Source organism: Cupressus sempervirens, chromosome 4 (genome assembly GCF_028749045.1).
Source record: "Cupressus sempervirens isolate cs-2001-9-10 chromosome 4, ASM2874904v1, whole genome shotgun sequence".
Lineage (NCBI taxonomy): Eukaryota > Viridiplantae > Streptophyta > Pinopsida > Cupressales > Cupressaceae > Cupressus > Cupressus sempervirens.
The window spans coordinates 568,598,125-568,620,665 of record NC_143121.1 but is presented as its reverse complement, the minus strand read 5'-3'; the positions used below and the strand labels follow the sequence as shown (position 1 = coordinate 568,620,665).

The window sequence follows — 22,541 nt, the reverse complement described above, 5'->3', positions numbered from 1 at the left end:
TTGTTGTATTTGATATTTGCATCTTTGATAGAACCCTTTGAAATGGAATAGACAACACCTATAAGCACTCTATCATAGGGAAATTTAGCTACCTGATTATGGCAAACAATCCTAGTCTCTGTGCCTTCATTGTCCAAAATGTCAAAGTTGAAAACTTGTGCACTACCTTGCTGGTTATTAAATTGTCTTATTTTCTTTTTTTTTCGTAACCCTCCCTTTGATTGTCCACCTACTTTGTAAGGATTCAAATCCTTGATTGGGCTTATAGTTTGGGGCAATGGTAGTTCCTTGCGAGGTACATGGATACCATGTTTAGTGATTTTCATGGGTGATACAATTGGTTTGTCTTCTTTCATCTATTCTTCCTGACATTTGTATAGGTACTTAGGCATCCCAATAATTTTGTACTCTTCATGAATGATGTCAAGGTTGAAGATGATTATGATCCTAAATTTTGGTATAAAAACAAAATTAGGCATATATATGAAATGAAAGTTAAGGAAGTAAGAATTTCATTACAGATGAAAAATATCATGGCCTACCTGGAATCTGAACTAGGTTGACAAACATATTTTGTCAATGATATTATAGATTTTATTTTCAACTTATTAGAGAAGAGAAGGTCATTGCATTTTTGAGGAAGCATTGCTAGTTGCATGTAATTTCCATCAGACAAGACAAGCTTATATCGGTCCATTTCATCTTCAGTGGTAGTTATCTTTATGAAAGATAACATATAGAGTACAAGTGTTGTAACATAGTATCCAATATTGATGGATCGGATCACATTGGTAGTCAACACAACTTCAACTTTATTGGCCTAGAAAGAAAATGTAGTTAAGTAATATGTTTATAGTAAGGATGGCTATGAATTTATGAAGTAATAAATTTTAGAAAATATGATAAAAGATTGTCAGGAAGGAAATTACACATAATTAATAAAAAAGTTTTAACAAAACAAATAGACACATTGATTCTTAACAGAAAACAACAAATTTATTTCATAATCGTAACATAATTGTATAAACTTTTAGCCTCATCTTATACTTATATATAAATAGAGTAATAAAATTGGATTTTTTTTTTATAAAACTACCTACACAAATGTTATGTGTTAGTTTTTATAATAATTAGTTCACTTTTATATCCAAAGATTTTATTTTCAAAATTTAAAGTCAAATAAATAATAATTACCCCATTTTTTTTCTTTGCCTATTATTATTAAAACTATTTTAAAGTGTGACAAAAATTTAGTCTTATTTGTGATTAATATATTAGAAAGCTACTTATATATTTCAATTATAATTCTTTGAAATTAATTAAATTATACGCTTTTTTATCTATCATGTTGAATCTTATTTTTTATTTCATATTGTTGGATTTTTACTAAATATTGGTCTTATCATATAAGCATTTATTCATGTCCAATAACTTCTAATTAAATTTATTTTTAAAAAAAGAAATAATGGATAAATTGAAACAATTCTTTAACATTATTACTTAGTTTCAAAATTTGACTAATTTTCTAATTAGTATTTAAAAGACTATATTATTTTTCTAAATGTCATACATTTGAACTTAGTTCTTTCTAGTTATATTTAGGATTTATATATGTATGTCTTTAATATTAACTCTAATTTGACCAAACCTTTTTATTGAATTTGTATTACTTTCAATTCACTGAAGACTACTAGTTTAAAATAGTAATATAAATTAATTGTGTGTATATACATGATTCACTTTTCAAATATAAATCATAAGAGATTATTAATAATAGTAAATGAGAACTATTGAATAATTATTATTTTTTAAATATTTAAAAAATTATATTTTTAATAATTATTATAAATATGTAAAATACTATTAATATAGTTGCATTTTACAAACATTTCAAAAAAATTGGAAACATCTTACTAATAATTTATAGATACAAGAGAAATATTATGTTATTATATTTATATTAATAGATATGAAAATATACTATTCCAATAATTTCATTGAAAAATAAAATAAGATATTTTGATATTCTCTTTACTTTTTAAATATATTCTATTTTCTAAAAGAGAATAAATATATTTCTAATTGAAAAGTCTAAAATGAATATAGAAACATCTAATTACAAAAAACTAATAGACAAATAGAAATATGTCAATTTTTAATATGAAAAATAAGATATTTCTAATTATTGTATTATTAGTATGCAACTTTATTTACAAATCTTAATATTTATAAATATAAAATGATTTAATTTATGTCAAATAATTAATTAATAGAATTAAAGACATCAAATAGAAATAAAATTGTTTCTTAATGATATTTAAAAATATGTAAAAATAATTTCCTAAAATCTATCTTATCTATAAGATTTTAATAAGATCTTATGATATTTTCTTTCTATTCTTTTAATATTTTCTCTTCTAATTTTGAATAAAGATACTTCTAATTAAAAAGTACAAGATGACATCTAAATACACAAAAAATTAGAAAATATAGAAACATGTCTATTTTTAATAAGCAAAATAAGATGTTTCTAATTGCATTTTTATTGTATTAGTGGTATGATCTTTATTTTCAAATTTACTTGCTATTGTATAAATTTTATAGGTTTTTAAGGATGGCTATGAATTTATGAAATAATTAGTTCTAGAAAATATGATAACAATAAGGTTACATAAGGATATGAGCTCTACAATTTTTTGAATTTTTTCTTGCCTGGCTTTGTGCACCAGGCTTTGGCTTTGACTTTAGCTTCAACCCCTATCTTCGATCTAGCCTTAGCGCTTGGACCTACATGGACTCATAGCTAAGGAGTCATTCTTTCCTATCTGGCTCCCTATGCCTAGATTCGGCTTTAGCTTTGGCCTCTAGCTTCGATCTGGCCTCTGTGCCTAGTTTTGATTTCGACTTCAGCTTCTTTGCCTGCCTTTTAGCCCTCTTTTTGATGGCTGCTTCATCTTCTCTTGTGTCTAGTTGTATGGAAGCCGACTTGGCTTCTATTGGTCAAGCTAGGATTTCTCCAGGTGTGGTGGGTGTTTTAGCCATTTCTTATGTAGATGTGGTTGCATTTAAGGCAGGTATTGGTGGTCAATCTGTGCGGCCAGGGCTTCATGATATTATTCTTTCGGGGTTTCATGACACTGTGCTAGTTGCAGTATGTAACTCGAAAAAGGCTTCATTTAAATTCTTTAATAGTAGATGATATTTCTATTAATTTGGATGATCTCTTGGTCTCTGCTACTATCTTTCGCTTTAAGGGTTTTTCGCCTTCTCTTTCGAATTTGCATGCATGGATTTCCCATGCTTGGGAACCATTCATATCAAAGCGTGCCCATATTTACCCTTTGGCAACGGTTTTTTTTGTTGTAAGATTTGATACTATAGATGAAAGAAATGCCATTCTTAGCAATAATTTCTCATGGGATGGGAAGTTCCCCCTATTGGCAAAAAATTGAAATAAGGACTTCAACCCATTAACATAAACTTTTAGCAAGATCCCTATGTGGTTAAGGCTACTGAATTTTCCCCTTCATCTTTGGCTAGATCCTTTCCTAGAGGAGGTGGGGGAGGTGGGGAATGGTCTTTGAGACTTTGTGAAAGCTGATTCAGCTACTTCTAGCTTGTTTCAGACAACTTTTTCTCTCATACTTGTTGAGATCGACATTTCTAAGGGACTCCCTAAAATGATTACAGTGGATTCTCCTGTTGGCTCTTGGAATATTCTTCTAGACTATGAGGGTATCCCCTTTCACTACAGGAGTTGCCACTTGACAAGTCACCTGGCTGCTAGGTGCTCTTCTAGAAAATTTAGACCAAAAATGTCCCCTTCTTTTTGAAAGGGGGTCTTGGATGACTACTATATGTCTAAGAAGGTTGTGTCTTCTCCTAGCATCTTGAAGATGGATCTTCCTTCATCCCCTTCCATGGTAACTACAGGTCTATCTTTGGATCCTATAGCCATCACTAGTTTTCCTACTACTATCCCTATTTATAGGGTGGATTCTGCTACTATCTCTATTACTTTTTCCCCTCCTTTGGCTCCTTTAGTGGTGATAGTAGGTCCTTCTCTAGACCTGGTTTTTGGTTTGGACTCTACTCCTGTCTCTGTTCATCTGCCTACTCCTGACTTCTTATTGATGGATCTGCTATTGGCTCCTTCTATTATGGTTGTTGGTCTTTCTTCTAGTGTTTTCAAGAAAGTTCCTTCTATGGTACCTTTGCAAGGTGCCACAATTTTGTCTTTGGTCTCTGCTATCACATCCTCTTCCTTAGCTTCTGGAGTTTCAGGTTTTGGTTGTGATGGTGTAGCTTTAAATTGGCAGAAGGCTTCTAGTTTGGTGGAGGATGGATGGACTATAGTAAAAGGAAAAAAGGTAAAGCCATCCACTCCCTCTTTTGATATGGCACTGAGGTCTTACAAGAAGGGTTCAAAAGGGAAAATCTGAGTTTCTTTATTATTGGCAGTGTGTTTCTTTATTGGTTTTTAGGAGCCTAGTAAAACCTATTTTTGTGGCTATTGTTGTCTTATTTAATGTGTTACCACTTTGGTCACCATTTGTATGGTGACTTGTTTCACCATTTTTGACTCATATAGGGTTTCAAGCTCCCTTCAAAACCTATTTGTGTGGCTAATGAGTACTGTGTTATTTGTGATGCCACTTTGGTCACTATGTTCTATTTGGTGACCCATTCTTCCTTAGGGCTATAGTTTTGTTTAGTTGAGCTTCATTGAAAATTCTTGAATTGTAAAGGGTTTCAAGGTCCCTTCAAATCCTATTTATCTTATCAAAAACAATAAGGTTACATAAAGTAGCAGATACTTATATAGATTGACATGGTTATACATGTGTACATCTATATGCATATTCTTAACATGCATGATAGTTTGAAGTTAGCCTTCAATAAAGTAGTGAAGCTCATTTTATATATTATTGTATAAATTAGTTGGGGAATTAATTTAGAGGAAAATAGTAAGGTAACACAGATTCATGTAGATAGTAACATGAAAAATATATGCATTTCATGCTCATTTTAAGAATAAAAAACTTACAAATGGAGAGACATGTATATATTTTAGCCAGAGGAATAGAGAGAGGCGCAATGAAAAAGTTAAAGTTAGTTGAGCTTACCATTGTCAAATCATCTCCTTCTTGATTTTTTAGAACTTTATTGGTAGTTTGCATTAGTTCAGGTTCTGAAGAAGGCAATATATTTGAAGGAGTTTCCTACATAGTCCCAAGGAAGTTGTTTGAACAATTGTGTTTGAAACACAAGTATCATTTTATGATTTAAGCATATAATTTAATGGATGGCTATAAATATAAAGAGACATAGTTAGATAATGGAAGTTGGACATACAATATTGGCTATTCTTTGTTGTTGATAGGGTGGAGATGCACTCATAGTTACTCGATGTTCAAATTGTGGAGAGCTAAGTACGGTTGATCCAGTGTCCTGTTCAATGATAATATAGGTATGAATAAGGAGAATACTTATATTGTAGAGTCATGAAAATGAATTGTTTATGAAGAAACATTGAAATATAGTATCTAGCAATATAGGTGAATATAAAAACAATAACATGCAATAGAGAGATAGATGTAGATGTTAACATACAATAGTCACATTTAGTGATTGCTGATAAGGTGGAGATGCTTGATTGGGTACACATTGTGGAGATGTTGGGGATGCTAATATGTTTGAAGTAGTCTCCTACACAATACATTTTGGGACATTTTTTTTAAAACATTGATGGAGAAATTTACATGTTGGTAAAGAAATAGTTTAAAGAAATGAATGGATGAAATTATAAACATATGTAGATAGACAGAGAGTCAATGAAAAGAGGTAAAGGAAGGTGAACATACTAGATTGACAAATCTCCTTTTCTGGTAGGGAGATGATGCAATATTATCTCGCTGCATTTGAGAATTTGGAGATGCCATTATGTTTAACAAAGTGTCCTATAAATTGATAGTGAAACTATGAATTTAAACATAGTCACATTTTAAAAATGAATCAAATTATTCTTTTTAGCAATTAAAAAATTTAAAAATGAGAAATAAATGGTGAAAAGCTCCTATTTATTGTAGAATGGACAACACCAAATTGACTTCTTCACCATCATCAAGAAAGGATAAAAGGAAATATGATTTTATAGAACATTGCTTAAACATCTGAAATATGAAATGTCAATATCATGTAGATAGACATGTACAGTTTGGCCTATATGCTATAACAAATGTCTAGTTTTGGATTTTTTTATTGAACTGTTGTAAAAATTTATTATAGGTTGCAGTTGAATTCTTACTTGTAGAAAATCCATTGCAAAAGACCCCATTAGGTAAGGTTTACTTTTCATAGAGGAGGATACTTTTTATCTAAGTTGCTACTACTCTTAGCAAACATGTTATGAAAACAAAGAGTAATTGTAGGCTTAAATTGCATGCTTCAACTAAATAAAGTTTCATGTTCATGGTATAAATCATAATCTCCACTTTAGCTTCCACTCTCCCTAATGAATATTGTTATTTTCCCTTTCCTTGAGGGTTGTTTTGTCCCACCCTATCTAAATCTAGATCAAGATGACAAAGGATACCCAATCTCAAGCAATCCATTAGTATTATGCATACCACTATAAAAACTAAATAGTAATTGTACACTCTATATGTTGTTTGAGCTAGTTGAGTAGTGTCATCAGTGTCAATAATTATAGTTATGTTCTACACTTGTTAAATCTTTTCCATTCATGCAAAATGCTTTGGTATTAAATAATAACAATAAAATGTGTACAAACAACCTAGCAAGCAATACTAGTGATGATCAGCCAATGATAGTTTTTCTCTCTTAATAACAACATTAAATTACAAATGAGAATGCCATTCCATACTACAAATAATTTGGGCTAGGTAAATTATCTAAAATCAAGTAGATGATGATTTAGTATAGTTTTTTAAGTTGTTAATTACTACTTCTATTCTATGATGTGAGTCATCTCAAAAATATTTTCAAACTCTATCAAGAAATTGAAAAATTCAAATGAAAATTCCCAATATGTCTATCCATGCTTGTTGTAGTAGTGTGTCCATTGATAGAAGAAACTTATTGAGCCATGCTTCATTGACATATTGAGATATGTTTTTGTTGTTCACAATGTAGTAATTTGAAATATATACCAAAGTTTAAATGTTTTTTTGGTAGCTATGTTGAAGGCTATGACCGACTAAGCCAAATCTTAACAATTGGATATAGCATTATCTATCTTCGCCATGAAGACCCCAATTAAAGGAAAATAACATTAGTGACTTAGAAGAAGATCACAACTAACCACCAAATTTGACTCATTCAGTGATTCAAACTAAACATATTCCTAGAAAAAACTAAAACCATTGACAATGCAAACCCTAAGCTTTCAAAAATATGGAAGTGAATGCAAAGTAAATTGCATCAAACTATGTAAGACTTAGAAACCCTGCATATAGAATAGGTCAAGAAAAAGAAAAACTTAGTAGATGTTGTAAAGAACATGCAAAAAACCTTCAATCGGTAGCCATTACAACCATTGCCAAATACCATCACCAAAAAAAAACCAAAACAACTATGGCAATATATAATGCCCAAGAAAAACTATCGAGAATGAAATAACAATATGCAGCTGACAGAGGAGGGAAAATTTTAGGAAAGAAATCAAAGTTAATAATAGAAATATTTAGGCAATTTATAGAAATTGATCAGAGGCCTATAGCTTGGCTAGAGGAATTTGCAAAAACTGGGAGGCTGAGACTTTCACGAGAGAAATTTATGAAAACTGGGAGCAAAGCTCCCACAAATAAGCCTATTAGCTTAAAAATTCTTTTTATTTTTAAAAATTAAAATTTTCTTTATTTTAATTTTTTTTAAAATATTCTTTATAGTATTGTTTATTTTTTATTTCATTTCCATTCCTTATTAAATAAAAATGAATAAAATGAGCCTCTCGCATGATGCATATTTTATTTTGACCAATGCAAAATAAAAGAATCTAGAACAATTTGTAGAATATAGATTTTAAGTAATCATTAAAATTGTTTTTATATATAGAAATTTATTAATCCTTATTTTTTAATTTAGAAGAAGTGTTCTTAATTTATTTCATGTTTCATCCCTGAAACCTTTTATGAGTACAAGACAACTTATTGTTGGAACATAAATTTTGAAGTGATCATTTGATGCAAGAAATGGAAGGGAAAGTAAGTAAATAGATTTTTGTAATAGTGAAAGATGGAATGAAGAAGATTAATGATGAATGGGTGGAGAAACTAATTGAGATGGATAGTAGAGAAAGACAATATGACAGTGAATTCCACAACAATCTTGCTTAGATTAATGGTTGATTCCCCACAACGGCCTTCCCAAATGGAACAAGTTTCCCACAATAGGCCAGGCGGTTGGCCCTGGTGGCAATCTCAATGATGCACCCTTTTTCTACTTCCTGTGGAAGAAAATCCATAGCACCACCAGAATTACAGCAATGGTGGTAGTCAATTCAGGAGCTTTTGCATTTTGAAGCAACTTGAGATAATCCATTTTGGAAGGAGATGAAAGGAGATGAGATGAGACAAGCCCATTAGAATAGTAAGGCTAGTACATGCAGAGGCAAGGAGAGTCTATGCTCCTCCAACCAGAGTTAATGAAGGTAGCTCTCGCTATCCTAAAGGACCCCAATCCAACTATAGTTAGTAAATTAGGAGGTGTCTCCCACCTTTGGCAGTTCAGTGTAGTTTAAAACACAATATATTTATTCTAAATTTTTCAATATTTACTCTTTATGATCTATATATTTTAGACCAGCCTTAAACATTACACACTAAAGTTTGACCTCTTTGTTCTGGGTTGGGTTGTTATTCTATTCAGTGTCTTTCTTCCTTTACCCAAATTTATTTTTGCAGTAGACAAAACACATGATGGGATTGTGTATGTTGATAAAGATAATTTATAGGGTATAGGATCCATCAAAGCATAACTAAAGGGAAAATATTGTGGTATACATGTTTGCAAAATATACACAAATAGACAGGTTGTATAAACTATTTGACCAGATTATTTAAAGTTATATGGCAGCATATGTACAAAATACATTTGTTGAAGAAGATTCAACATTTTCAACTAGATATGATTGCTCATTGTAAGCCCTAACTCCACAACCTTTTTCAGTATGTTCCTAGCCCTTAGGAAAGTTAGAGCTTTATAAAAAGGCATGGACATCCATCGTGAGTATTAGGAAAAAATTGTCACAAACGTAGTGGTTGATTCTATCCTGTGAGACATGTATGCAAAATGTATAATCTTGAACATCGTAGGTGACTAAATTGCTCAAAGAAATTTGACAGAGTGCCTTATTTCATAGTTTGGTGTTCTTGTTTAGAATTTATTTTTTCCTTCAAAATATAATATGAGTCTAAATTCTATTAAACATACCAGATATTTCCAAAATTTTGAACCATTTTCCCTCATAGCCATGTTTGCACGCTATGGCCTTGGGTTCCTTGGTTGCCAATTTTTTTTTTTAATATTTAAATATTTAATTGTTTTTTCAATGTTATCTAATAATGTATCATCAAGAAAGCATTTATATGTTCATATGAAATAACTAGCACTTGCATGGTTTTGTGGATGCAACAATACACTAATAGGAGATTTAGTTTTCACCTATAAAATGAAATGTCACATGAAAAATAACATTCATTTTGAATTTGATTGGTGAAAGATCTTACAATGTATATGTTCATTTAATTTTATATTTAGTTTCAATGTACATGATTACAACATTTTGTGTTTAACTTCAGCTATACAATTCTTCTTAAAATAATAAATGACACACAATTTTAGTTTAAAAACTATGCAATTCCTCTTCAGATAATAAATGATACTAAATTTTAGTTTTACAAACTATGAGTATAATGAGTGGTGAGGATTAAAAATTCAAAGTTATATTATGAACCTCAATTTAAATGCAAGAAGTATAGTAGCTAGAGTTTATGTACAAAAGTCTTAAGATAACATATAAAATAATTTCACTCAATAAGAAATTAGAAATAGGTCACAAAAATAATTAATCGATCATTGCAACAATCTAAAGTTTTGAAAAAAATATTCCAAATGGTAGTTGCTTCCCTTTGGAGTTTTGAAGATCAATACTGATGGATCTTCAGGGGGCAATCTAGCTCCAACCGATATTGGTGGGATTGTTAGAGATTCTCTGGGCTCAGTGATCTTTATCTTTTTGATCTATGAAGGGATACAGACCATCAACTTGGCAAAAGGCCTAGCTATTCTTTTTGCTCTTGAGAGAGCACACGCTTTAGGGTGGAGAAGGATAGTTTGTGAATCTGATTCCCAAGTTTTGATCAATCTGTTTATTGAATAGAAAGTGGTTGATGTTAGCTAGCAGTTGGCTAGGATTGTGCAACAAATTTTAAAAATTAGCTCTTTGATGGAAATGGTGACTTTTGTCCATATTCCAAGGGAGTGGAATAAGGCAGCTAATTGTTTGGTGAAATGGGCTTTTGAGCATGCTGAGGGATGGAGAATTGAGGAGTGGGAGTTGATTCCTCAAGATATCCATCTTGATTTAATGAATATTCTAGATTGGAGCAGGGTTAAGAATGGTGATAAATGATGGCGAGGGTTGTTTTACCTTTGTGTGGGGTGGTGCTTTGTTTTTCTTAGGACCTTAAGTTCTTCCTTTCTTTGTAATTGTTCTTTCTAATCTTCAATTAAGTTTTTACCCCTTTTTTTAAAAAAAAATATTTGAAAAAATTATTCTAAATAAGAAGAAATAAATAAAAAATAATAATATAAACTTTGAAATCTATACTTTAAATTAATTATAAAAAGAATAAAATTAATTAAAAAATATTTGTCAAAATTTAATATGATTTATGAATTTATTTAATTTCTTTAAATTACAGTACTAATTTATTTAATTTCTATTATAAGTTATTTAAAAATTTTAAGTTGATATTATAAATTATCCTGAAGATATACATCTTAAGATCTAAGATTTACTTTTTGTTATCTTTATTTATTTATTTTGTTGAAATAAATCATTATATAAAAAAAAAATATTTAGTATTCATCTTAGATTTTAATTTTATTAAAAAATTAAAAAGAAATAAATAAAAATTAGATTACAGAATCACTTTTAACATTAAACTTGGTGATTTTATTTTTTATTATACTTTCTATATAAGATAATATTATTTATAGATTTTTTACGTTTTAGTATAATTTACCTAACTGAAGCCTATAGAGTATCATTTTAATTTTATAAATTAATTAAGTCTAACAATCTTTCTAATATTTTCAAATTATTCATTACAAATTCTAAAATTAAATTAAATTTTATTTGTTTTATATTTTTTTATTTTTTCTAAAATTACCAACTATTTTTAAACTTTTACAACCCCAATTATTTTTTTTCCTAAAAAAAATGTCATGCCCAAAATATATGGGCAACACACACAACTATTTTTTTTTTTTGATAATTAAATTCACTAAGATAAGTTTAAAATCAATGGGTATGAATAGATCCTCAAATTAATACTTTTTTTGTTTAATCAATTAATTAATTTAAACAAATCCAGTTTCAATTTACAAAAGTTTAACCACGTTGATGTTCTTATTTACTTTACTTTTTAAAAATAAAAAATAAAAACAAGGATTAATATCCTTAAATCATTCGGATAACAATTTATTATTCAAGATCTAATTATTTTAAAGCATTAAAAAAAAAAAGAACTTACTAATTACTATGACCTCACATACATAATTTAACTTTGTCTAAACTCTAGTCCAATAAAAATTTCATTTAAAACTATAATCTTTTAGAATAATTTTTTTTGTATACAATATAACTTAATTGAATACGACTTAGATAATAAAAAATTTCATGAAATATTATCTACTAATCTAACAATACTTAAATAAAGAATAAAATGATATTAACTATAATTTTTAAAGCAATTATTTTTGTTAACACTTTAATATAAATCTCCAAATTCACTTAGGACTAAATAATTACTTAATAATTTTTTTTTAAAAAAAATTAAATAAATTACTTAACATGATCATCAAAAATATTTAAGCTTTATTTAACAATATATAGTAACTTAAATTCAATACTAACTTGAGTTTAAAGCAAATCCTAATTTAAAACTTTTAACAAATAAAACGAACTAACCTTAGTACAAAACTAAACTACATTAATAAAATTAAAATAAAAAAAAAATTAACATAACATAAACTACTCCTTACTCCCTAATACTACCCACCCCAAGCTTACAACTCCTAACACCACCCACGTCACTCCCTTCCCCCATGCGCTTAAATGTGCCTACTGGCAATGATGACACTCAAGTGGGCCTGTGGCTTGAGGTTCATCCCAATGCTGCCAAAGCATACCCACTGGCAGGTCGACCCCCCCCCCCCAGCCTTTTTGTGCAAGGTAGAGCCTTACAAAAAAAAACTCTCAAGAAAAAAAAGGGTAATGTGGAAGAGTTTAAAACATTATTTTATTTTATTTTTTAAATTGCTTTGTGATTCGACCATAAGCCCAAGCTAGCGCTACATGTATGGAGGGCAGATGAGCTAATTAATCCCCATGTGCAGGACCCCGAGACATTAGCACCAAAAAAAACAAAGTTTAAAGTTCCTTTGTTTTTTTTTTTGTGTTAAGATTTCAACAATCCACCAAACCGTGGATTTGGGTAGATTTACAAGGCTGTTCACAAGGGCACATGAACATGGTAGAGCCTGCTCATAGCTTTGCCCATGCTAATGCCTGGACCTATGAGTTCATTAAAAAATGCACCCTCCCCACTCTGTTTCATCCAACCCTAATGAATTCAGAAATCAACTTTTTCAAATGTCAAGACCCCCAATCCCATTAATATGACAAATTAATTTGACAGACAAGTACCCGCCCACTTGCAAACTTGACTAGGATGTAATAATTTTAGTTTTGGGCAACCCATTTAGTAGATAAGATGGGTAGTCATACCATAGATACTGATGGTAGATATAATATTAGGAGGTTTTGAAAAGAATAATAGATTTTTTATTTATTATGGCTATTATAAATATATATATTTTTATTTGCAAGATTTAAAGGAAGAGCTTTATAGAGAATATTCTATGTTGCCATTGAAGAATAAAACACTTGCCATAGAAAGTCCAAAGAGCAAAATTGCTCCTGTAGGTGCATTTTTTTGAAGTGTGAAGAAAATTTCTAACTGCCCAATTTTTAAGGAAACATATTTTTTTTGTAGGACTTCAAAATAATGAGATGCATATTTCTTTAAGCCATTTCTATATGAGTGTAGATCTTGAGTTTTGTTGACTTTTCCTTTAAGCTTGCATAAAACTCTCCTTTTTTTTTTCTTTTTCTTGAGACATGTTTTTTTTTTTTTTTGACATACATTCTAATTCAAGGGTATGTATTTTTTCCAATTTATGTTTTCAATTGATCTTATAACCAAGATGTATGCTTTCTCCTAAATTGGATTTTACAAAAACTTAGTTACACAAGGAGATATATTTCTTTCTTTTTTTCTCTAATTTGATTTTTCCACCCACATAGTTTAACAGGGAAAATGATAATTTTTTTTATCCACAATATAGGATTGTTTGTTTCCTCCTAGTACATATGAAGCTGGATTGCAAACCTCCACATAACCAAATTTCTTTTCCTTTAAACATAATTTAAACTTGAAGATTGCATAAATTTGAAACATCATCATTTAATCTATTTTTCCACACACATATGCATAAATTGAAACAACATAAGATCCGATGCAAGCAGGTTTTCTCAATCTTTTCTCTCTATTAATCAACTTAGTTCAAGGCTCCATCGAGAAAGAACCAGTAAAAAAGCTCGACATCCTTGCCAATACATCAAAATTTAAATAAATTTTTACATAATGTTACAATTCGAATGAATTATCTTCTAGGTCCTTCACAAGAGGTCCTTTCCAATATCTTCAATGCATCAAGGGAAACATGGAGAAGACGAGAACTGACCCAGAGGTAAAATAACATAATATGATGAGCAATTCAAGCAAGCATCCCCATCCCAGTTTTGCATAATAGGTTTAATATTGAACCATATTAGGGGGGAGGTGGATTTTCCCAATAGGAGACATCAATCACCATACCATAACATAGCCCTTTCGGGGCTAAAACTCAAGAACTTCCATTCTTCTACAAATGCCCTTTCGAGGCCAATACAACAAGGATTTTCATTCCTTCTCTTCTTCAAGAATTCAAATTTTTAAAACATGGTATGTGATGACAAGTAGAGGCCCATAACACCCTACCCTCTTTCCCTCTTCTCACCATGAGAAGAGACTCTACAATATTGAGGTCCAACTAAGGCCCTTCCCTTGTACATGGACACTTCTTCCCTATCCAAGGGTGAGTAATGCCATAACAACCCGATACAATCCCCTCAAAATTCAAAGCAAAACATTAAAAAAAATCTAAGAAAAAAGTTTAGATCCCTCCCAAGAAAACTCAACACACATACAAGCAATACAATGAACAACATAATGCCTTATGCATGAATCAAAGCATGAACAATATAAAGAGCATGAACAAAAGCATGAAGAACTCCTACCTTCATAATAGGTACAAGTTGAGAAGAGCTTTTCCTTGATTTTCTTCAATCTTGAAAACTTCTCCCTAAAACTAGAGATTGGGTAATAACCCAAAACTCCTCCAAAAATGAATCTAAATATGAGCCTAACTCAACTAGACATTAGGTAAACCTCAAGGTGAAGTTTAAGTCACCAACTCATGGAGCATACAATCAATTTTCGCAATCAACCAAAAGTAGGGTTTTTTAGTGACCCTAAAAGTCAACCAAAGAGGCTAAGGGGGTGGAAATTACTCCCAACCCATACCCTTACCCCTAGGATACTTAACTTTAATGTTTTTAAGCTTTACATACTTAATAGGAACCTATCAAAAGCTAGGAGAAAAATAGTAAAACCATCTAACAACCTTCAAAGAAAGACAATGCAAAAAAACACAATTTAGCAAGGGGTTTAGTTCGTCTTTCCATTAGGTTTCTTGGCTAAATATCTTGCACACATCAGTAGTTCAAGAAATCACATGCATATATGTAAATTACATATAAGAAAAAATCATATAAATTAAAAACATCCATCTTTCTAACAGTCAGTCGTTTATCTCATTCTATCCATATTTTTGACCACTTAAAATTTGCATAATCAAAGTGTTAGTTCTGCATTCATTTACTTCATTGTTATACATGTTCATAAAGCATTAAATGGCGAGATCAAATATCTAAAAGTAAAGCATCACACATAAAAAAAAGAGCATAATAATGTTCAGTGCATCAAATAGTGTCCCGACATATCAAGTCATGAGGATCAAAATAATAATGTATGAACTATGCTACGATGGGTTGGGGCGAGGCCTCACAAAATATTATATTTTATAAAAAAAAATCACAATTTTGAGGAAAAGAATCTTCTTGTCTAAAAAATAGATTTTTAAAATGTTATTTTTTTGATTTTCTACATATAAATAATGTACAAAGTGAAGAGAGCTTTAACTTATTTTTAACTTAGTTTATATTAAATGAGGACAAACATTCAATTCCACTTTGAATGAGATAATTTAGTTTTATAAATAATGTCCAAATAAAAGTCATCAAATTAGAAGGTAGAAAACAGAAATTGTATTTAAAATTAGAAACAAAAATTATAAGTGTGATAATTAGAAACATAGAAATGCAAAATCAGTAAAAAATGGAAAAAATTGTTCTCATGAAACATCTATCAAAAATTAAAAATTCTATCAAAATAAGATCTAACCAACTTTTCATTATAATAAGTACTTTATGAAAAGTAAAGACAATAAAAGATTTAACAAATAATCTATTATATAAATGAAATTCTTACTAGAGTAATATGACATATTAATATATATGCTAAGAATATACTATTGCACATATGTTTTAGATTACTAAACTTGCTTGATTGGAGTATATATTATATTAATGAAATTAAAAAAAATCCAATTAAGTTTTACACAACTTCAATAAGAGATTCAATTCAAAGAAGAAAACCTATAATATCTTTTGATTCAACAATAATGAAGAAATTTTTTAAAGGTGGACAGATTATGGATAGGGTTGTCAAGGGCGAGGATAAATTTAAGAATCACAACTACTAGAAACCCAAAAGGTATAATAAACATTTCTACCAATTACAATATAAATTTCTCTTAAGTTCAAAATAGATTCATTGTTTTGAAACTGATAATTTTGATCTGTTAATTACAAAACATCCAAGTTTTGAATCCTAAAATTTAAATTCCAAATCTTAAAAGACAACCATTATGTTTAAATTTGAAATATTGAGTACATACATCTATTTTTATAATTTTCATTAAATTTATAAAAATTCACTCTCACAAATTGAAAAGACAATTAAAAATAAAGTCAACTTTGATTAGAATGTAACTCTATATAGTTACATAATATGTTACAAGAAAAAGTTTGAAAAACATTAATGGTAGAAAATTCCAATGGTAATGAGAGATTTATAATAGGGGAAAATTGAAGGGAAATGAAAGCACCCCAAAAATTCATCTGAGATTAGTATGCACATCTTGTATCCAATAGTTCATTGAACAACTTCTAATAAGCAAATACAAGTGTATAGTACTATGCTATAAAAGCAGAAACAAACATAGTTGATTTCCCACAATTAAAACCTTAAAGGAAAGTGATTGTAATTTACCCATCTAAATAAATTTTAGTAGCATTACAACATATAGATTATTATTCTACAATCATATAACTAGAAGAATGAGACAGAATAGAGAACACAGATATACATGGAGAAAACCTTTCTAGGTGAAAACCCCACCCTCTAAACCATCAAGCTAATGTATTATTTAGCAACAAGTTACAATAAATTTTCAGCCTTCACATGGAGATTTACATCTTGCTCCATTCTAGAGAAAATTTGGCAGCATAACCCTATGAAAATAAATTCTCAATTCTCTACAACAATGCTTTGTACTTATAGAGTTTTCATACAAGAGGAAACAATTTCTAAAGCATCTACATTCAATGCATCTAGAAATTATATTAGAAACTTCCTTATGCACAACCTTTGCAAAAAAATAAAACGTAAGACAATAAATCACCAAAAAATAGAAGCTTTCTATTTTTCTACTCCAAGTATTTTCTTGTGGAAGAATCCAACATCATTTAGCAAATTTCCAGGAAAGCACAAATAAAGCAATAAAATGTGGTAAGGCTAAGTCACCTTATCCCAACAAAAATAAAATAAGTGAAGACAAGGAAGAAAAAGAAAAATGATTATGCAACAACGATGAAATTCATAAATCTACACAATTTAAGTTAATACCATAATACAAGATTATTATTATAGCTTCACAAGTGATCTACATGTAAGGATCCCCTTGATTAATTTGATCTTTGGCAAGCTCATACTCACATGTTGCTTGAAATCAAATTAAAGTTTTCCAAATAAAGATTTATAAATTTCTCAAGGAAAAGAAATATTAAAAAGTGGTAACTTGCTAATTTAGAAATGATTTCAGCTAATTTAAAGAATAGTAATATATGAGAATGGAAGGAATTTTAAATTAAAAAAATTAAAAGAACAGCAAAGAGTTCAAAATAGCCATAAATAAATTTTCCCGATTGGGGCTGATAAATTTTTGACAAAAATTTGTAAAATCTGAGAGCGAAGCTCCCACATATAAGCCTATTGACATAAAAATACTCCATTAAATCCTTCATGTTAATCTTCTTTAAAATCATACTCTTCATGATCTCCCTAGTTATGATGAAGATATTCTTTACCATTCATATTTTCAATGACAAAAATTAATCATAATTTAAACAACTAGCAATAAAAAAAAATCATGTGCCTTGTCAATGCTTTTGAATACATGTCTTAAAATTATTTTATCTTGTATCCTAGAACGGTATCCTATGCTCCCATTTAAGCTATTAAAGATTTAGTAGCCTGGCTTTCCACTAGACGATCCCATATGATTGAAAATAAGTTGTGCCAGTAAATTCAAAAAGATAACATTTAAAGATGTTAGTTGCTTGCCCTAATTGTTAGTGTTGGCAGGTTAAGTAAGAAAAACCATTAACAAGATGATAATAAGAGAGGGGAAAAAATAACAATACAACTCATAGAAAAGTTCGATGCATCGGTTGTTGGTGTTAGAAAAAACCCAAATACTAGTTATATTGTGCAACGGCTATTACACAAAACCTTATATTTCACAGCTAGGTATTTGACCTTTTATTTAAAGATAATCGAAACATAATGCTAATTTCATAGGTAGGTAATTGGTTTGGTAAAGGTAAAATATGCATTTAATTGTACAAAAAAATATAAACAAAACAACTTATAAAAACCTTTTATATCTAAAAATCTAATCAAATAGGGATGTATTTGAATTCAGAGTCAAAGATCTAAATTGCAAGACATCTAAAGTTGGTATTAGTTTTCCACTCTAGTTGTAATCTCTAAAAGTGGCACATTTTCTATCTATAAGTGCACTCTACTTAAGTGGATACTAAATATTAAATTAAAGAATCTAAAAAACAATTTGCAAAATATTAATACTTAAGATGGAAAATAATAACATTCAAGGAAATGAAAAAATGACTTTAATTTAGAATACTAATAATAATTTTACAAAATTAAATTTGTATAAAACTTACATTATTAAAATGATGAAGAAAACAAGTTGAATAGAACATGATTAAGACCATCACTTAAAATACAAATTGTGATTTCTAATTGATTCTCACCTAATCTATATTATATGATTAAAATGATATTGATAAACATAGTCATTTTTAAAAATTGAGTTTTAAATGATCTAATAAACAAGTTTCTTAAATTATAAATAAAATTTCATTATAAATAGATGATCCATTATGACCTAAAAAAACATACATGTAAATATTTTATAAATCAATTTAAAGAGATTTAGTGGACATTTAATCGGTAAATCACATAATTCAATTGATTTAAACTCAAACAATTTTAATTATATTATCATTACTTTTACTTCAAAATATTCAATATCAATTTATTTTAAATTTTTTAAACTTGAAACATCTAGTTGAATTTACACACTTAATTTGGAACAACTATCAAAGCATGTGCATGGGTTTTGTTACCCTAGTTGGTCTTAGCGAAAAGGTCTAGAAAGGTATAGTTTCATTGCCATTGGCTCTGGCATCTTTAGGGATATTGCAACCAAAATCAAATATCAAAATGTTATGAATAAAATATATCAATATATCAATAGAAATATTACTTTTACGACCATAGATAACATTTATTTTTCAATTGAATATATTTTGTTGTAGTATGTCTTAAATCAATTTTCTGTAAACTACAACATTCAGTTTTAACTTTGTGTTTTTATTAAGTAAATCACGAAAGGGCCCAAACTTGTTAACAAAAACTTAACATCAAATTCAATGGATGTAACGTTATAGGTTCACAACAAGTGATGCCCTACAAAACTAGAACCAAAAAACACTAAGAAAAAAATGAAATTAAAAAGAAAATAAAACTAGAGAGAATTAGAATAGAAAAAGTTCGAAACAACAAACTACCAACACACCAGCAACTGCCATGAACCAAAAAACTAGCAAAGAAATACCAGATCACCATCCAACACCAAAATCACCATTAGCATAAGCCAAGTATTTTCTAAACTCCTTGAGATTATTCATAAAGGAAGGTTTCTTGGAAGGGCAAAAAGAACCAATGATCCTTGGGTGAGCATCCTATTTAGTGGAAATCAAAAGAGCTTTCTCTCATTTTTTTATTGATAAGAGGCAAGTGCCTTGTTTATTAATATTCAAAATATTTACAAACCTTGTTCAAGCACAAGCACCAAGGGAAAAACAACGGGGTAAAGAAAACCCTTAGTGTAGCACCCTTGACAGTTTGAAAACAAAGGAGCTTGTAAGCCTTTGTCTACCTTCAAATCCACCAACCAAAGCACTTAATAACTACCAAACAGAGAATGTTTCCATAAAAGTGGGGTTAGAGTGCAATAATCATAAACATGTTCATTAGTTTCTTAAGAAGCCCTCAAGGAATTCCATGCATAGGAAAGCTACAAGGTGTTTTGCTTGCCAATGATCTATTGCTTGATTTAACATAAAAAGAACAACCCTAGCTTAAGAATATTAAAGAAAAATAATAGAATAACTTAGAAAATTGGGATTTATAGATTCTAGAAGAAAACTAAAAGAAAGGGACCTCTGTATAATAAAAGAAGCTCCCACCCCCCTTAAAAACTACAAAATAACATATTCAATTTACCTTGCTTGCCTTTAAATAGAAAGGTAGAAAAGACAAGAAATAAAAGCCTATCAAATGATAAAGAACCTTATGCTAAACAGAGTATTCAGTACTGAACTAGAGCATATGAGAATCATCAAATTCTTAGATTATGACCTCAAAGGTTAAAGGTCATAGTTTTGCTTCTTTGAATTTACATTATGGAATCCACAAACAATCTTCTGCTAGAAAATAAACCTTGTTAGAAAAGTTAGATTAGAGCCAATAATTCTAACAGAGTTAAATACAAACCCAATATTCATCCTGGGTTTAGCTAATTTAAATAACCCACTTAATAAACATTCATTGTCATCTTGACAGCCCTTTATAGCAAGTAGACTAATACACAAGAAAAAGTTACTATTAGAGAGCATTGATCATGATTGTATGTTAATTAATCAAATACTTTAGTTACTTACACAAACCAACCATAGTGAGAAAATCTCAGCTTAGAGCTAAAAGATAAATGCTAATAACTACCAATCAAAGGAACTTGTAAGCCTCTGCCTGCCTTCAAATCCACCAGCCAAAGCACAAAATAACTACCAAATAGAGAATATTTCAATAAAAGTGGGTTTAGAGTATAATAATCATAAACATATTCATCAGTTTCTTAGGAATCCATCAAGGAAATTTCATGCCTGAGAAAGCTACAAGGTGTTTTTCTTGTCAATGATCTATTGCTTGATTAAACATAAAAGGACAACCCTAACTTAAAAATATTAAAGAAAAATAACATAATAACTTAGAAAATTGAGATTTATAGATTCCAAAAGGAAACTAAATGAAAGGGACCTATACAATAAAAGAAGGTTTCACCCCCCTTAAAAACTATAAAATACCATATTCAATTCAACTTGCCTACCCTTAAATAGGCAGATAGAGAAGACATGAAATAAAGGCCTATCAAATGATAAAGAACCTTACTTTGAGCAGAGTTTTGAGTACCAAACTAGAGCATATGAGGGTCATCAAATTCTTAGATTATGACCTCAATCTTAGATTATGACCTCAAAGGTTAAAGTTTATAGTATTTCTTCTTCAAATTTACATTATCGAATCCACAAATAATCTTCTGCTAGCAAATAATCCTTGTTAGAAAAGTGAAAACTAAGCCAATTTAATGCTTATAAAGTTAAATGCAAACCCAAGATTCATCTTGAGTTCAGCTAATTTAAATAACCCACTTAGTAAACATGCATTTTCACCTTGACAATCTATTATAGCATGCAGACTAAATCACAAGAAAAAGTTCCCATTAGAGAGAATTGTTCATGTTTGTACTAATTAATCAAACACTCCACTCTCTTGGCACTGAACAACTCCACCATGCACAACTTCTTCATCAGCTTCTATGAACTAAACACAATCTTTAGATGAATCAATTTTTCCTAAGATTTCTACATCTAAAAAGTCTAAAATTGCATGGGATATTTTAGAAACAGCATATCAAGGAACTGAACAACTCCAACATGCTCAAAAAAATAGCGAAGACTGCTTCTTCTTCATCTGCCTCCACTCTCTTGGCACTGAACAACTCCAGAAGATGTGAAAGCCACGTCCTTGTAGTCGTAGGCGTAGTACTTTCCCGCAGATGTTTTGGGTCGATTGGCAAAGATTGAATCTCGTGTTTTCAACATCACTTTTGCCATGGCGGAAGAAGAAACTACAATTGTTGGAACAGAACCCAATCTTGATGAGAAGATGGGCGAGATTGAGGTTGGCCACACTTTTGCCTTCCCAACTGGAACAAGTTTCCCACAATAGGCCAGGGTGTTGGCCCCGGTGGAAATCTCGATGAGGCACCTTTTCTCTGCCTCCTGTGGAAGAAAATCCACAGCACCACCAAAATTGCAGCAATGGCGGCGGTGAATTCAGGACCTTTTGCATTTTGAAACAACTTGGGATAATCCATTTTCTAAGGAGATGAGAGGAGTGCGTTTCACTGCTTCAGCTTCAGCTCATGGGCTACGTTGTTGGACCAAGATGATGAGAGGGAAAACGCCCAAAATGTCTTCCTGCTTTGTTGAAACAAAGGTGCCATTTTTTATTATGATGTTGAAACAATTGGGTCATTTTAGGTTATGATGGTGAAACAAGTGTTTTTCGCTGCTT

The 22,541-nt window shown here is 30.0% G+C and overlaps 1 pseudogene; it reads right to left on the bottom strand.

Moving 5' to 3' along the window:
• Positions 1-22,341, bottom strand: part of LOC149562472 (cytochrome P450 750A1-like) — a 130,041-nt pseudogene extending 107,700 nt beyond the window's left edge.
• Positions 22,342-22,541: the final 200 nt, after the last annotated feature.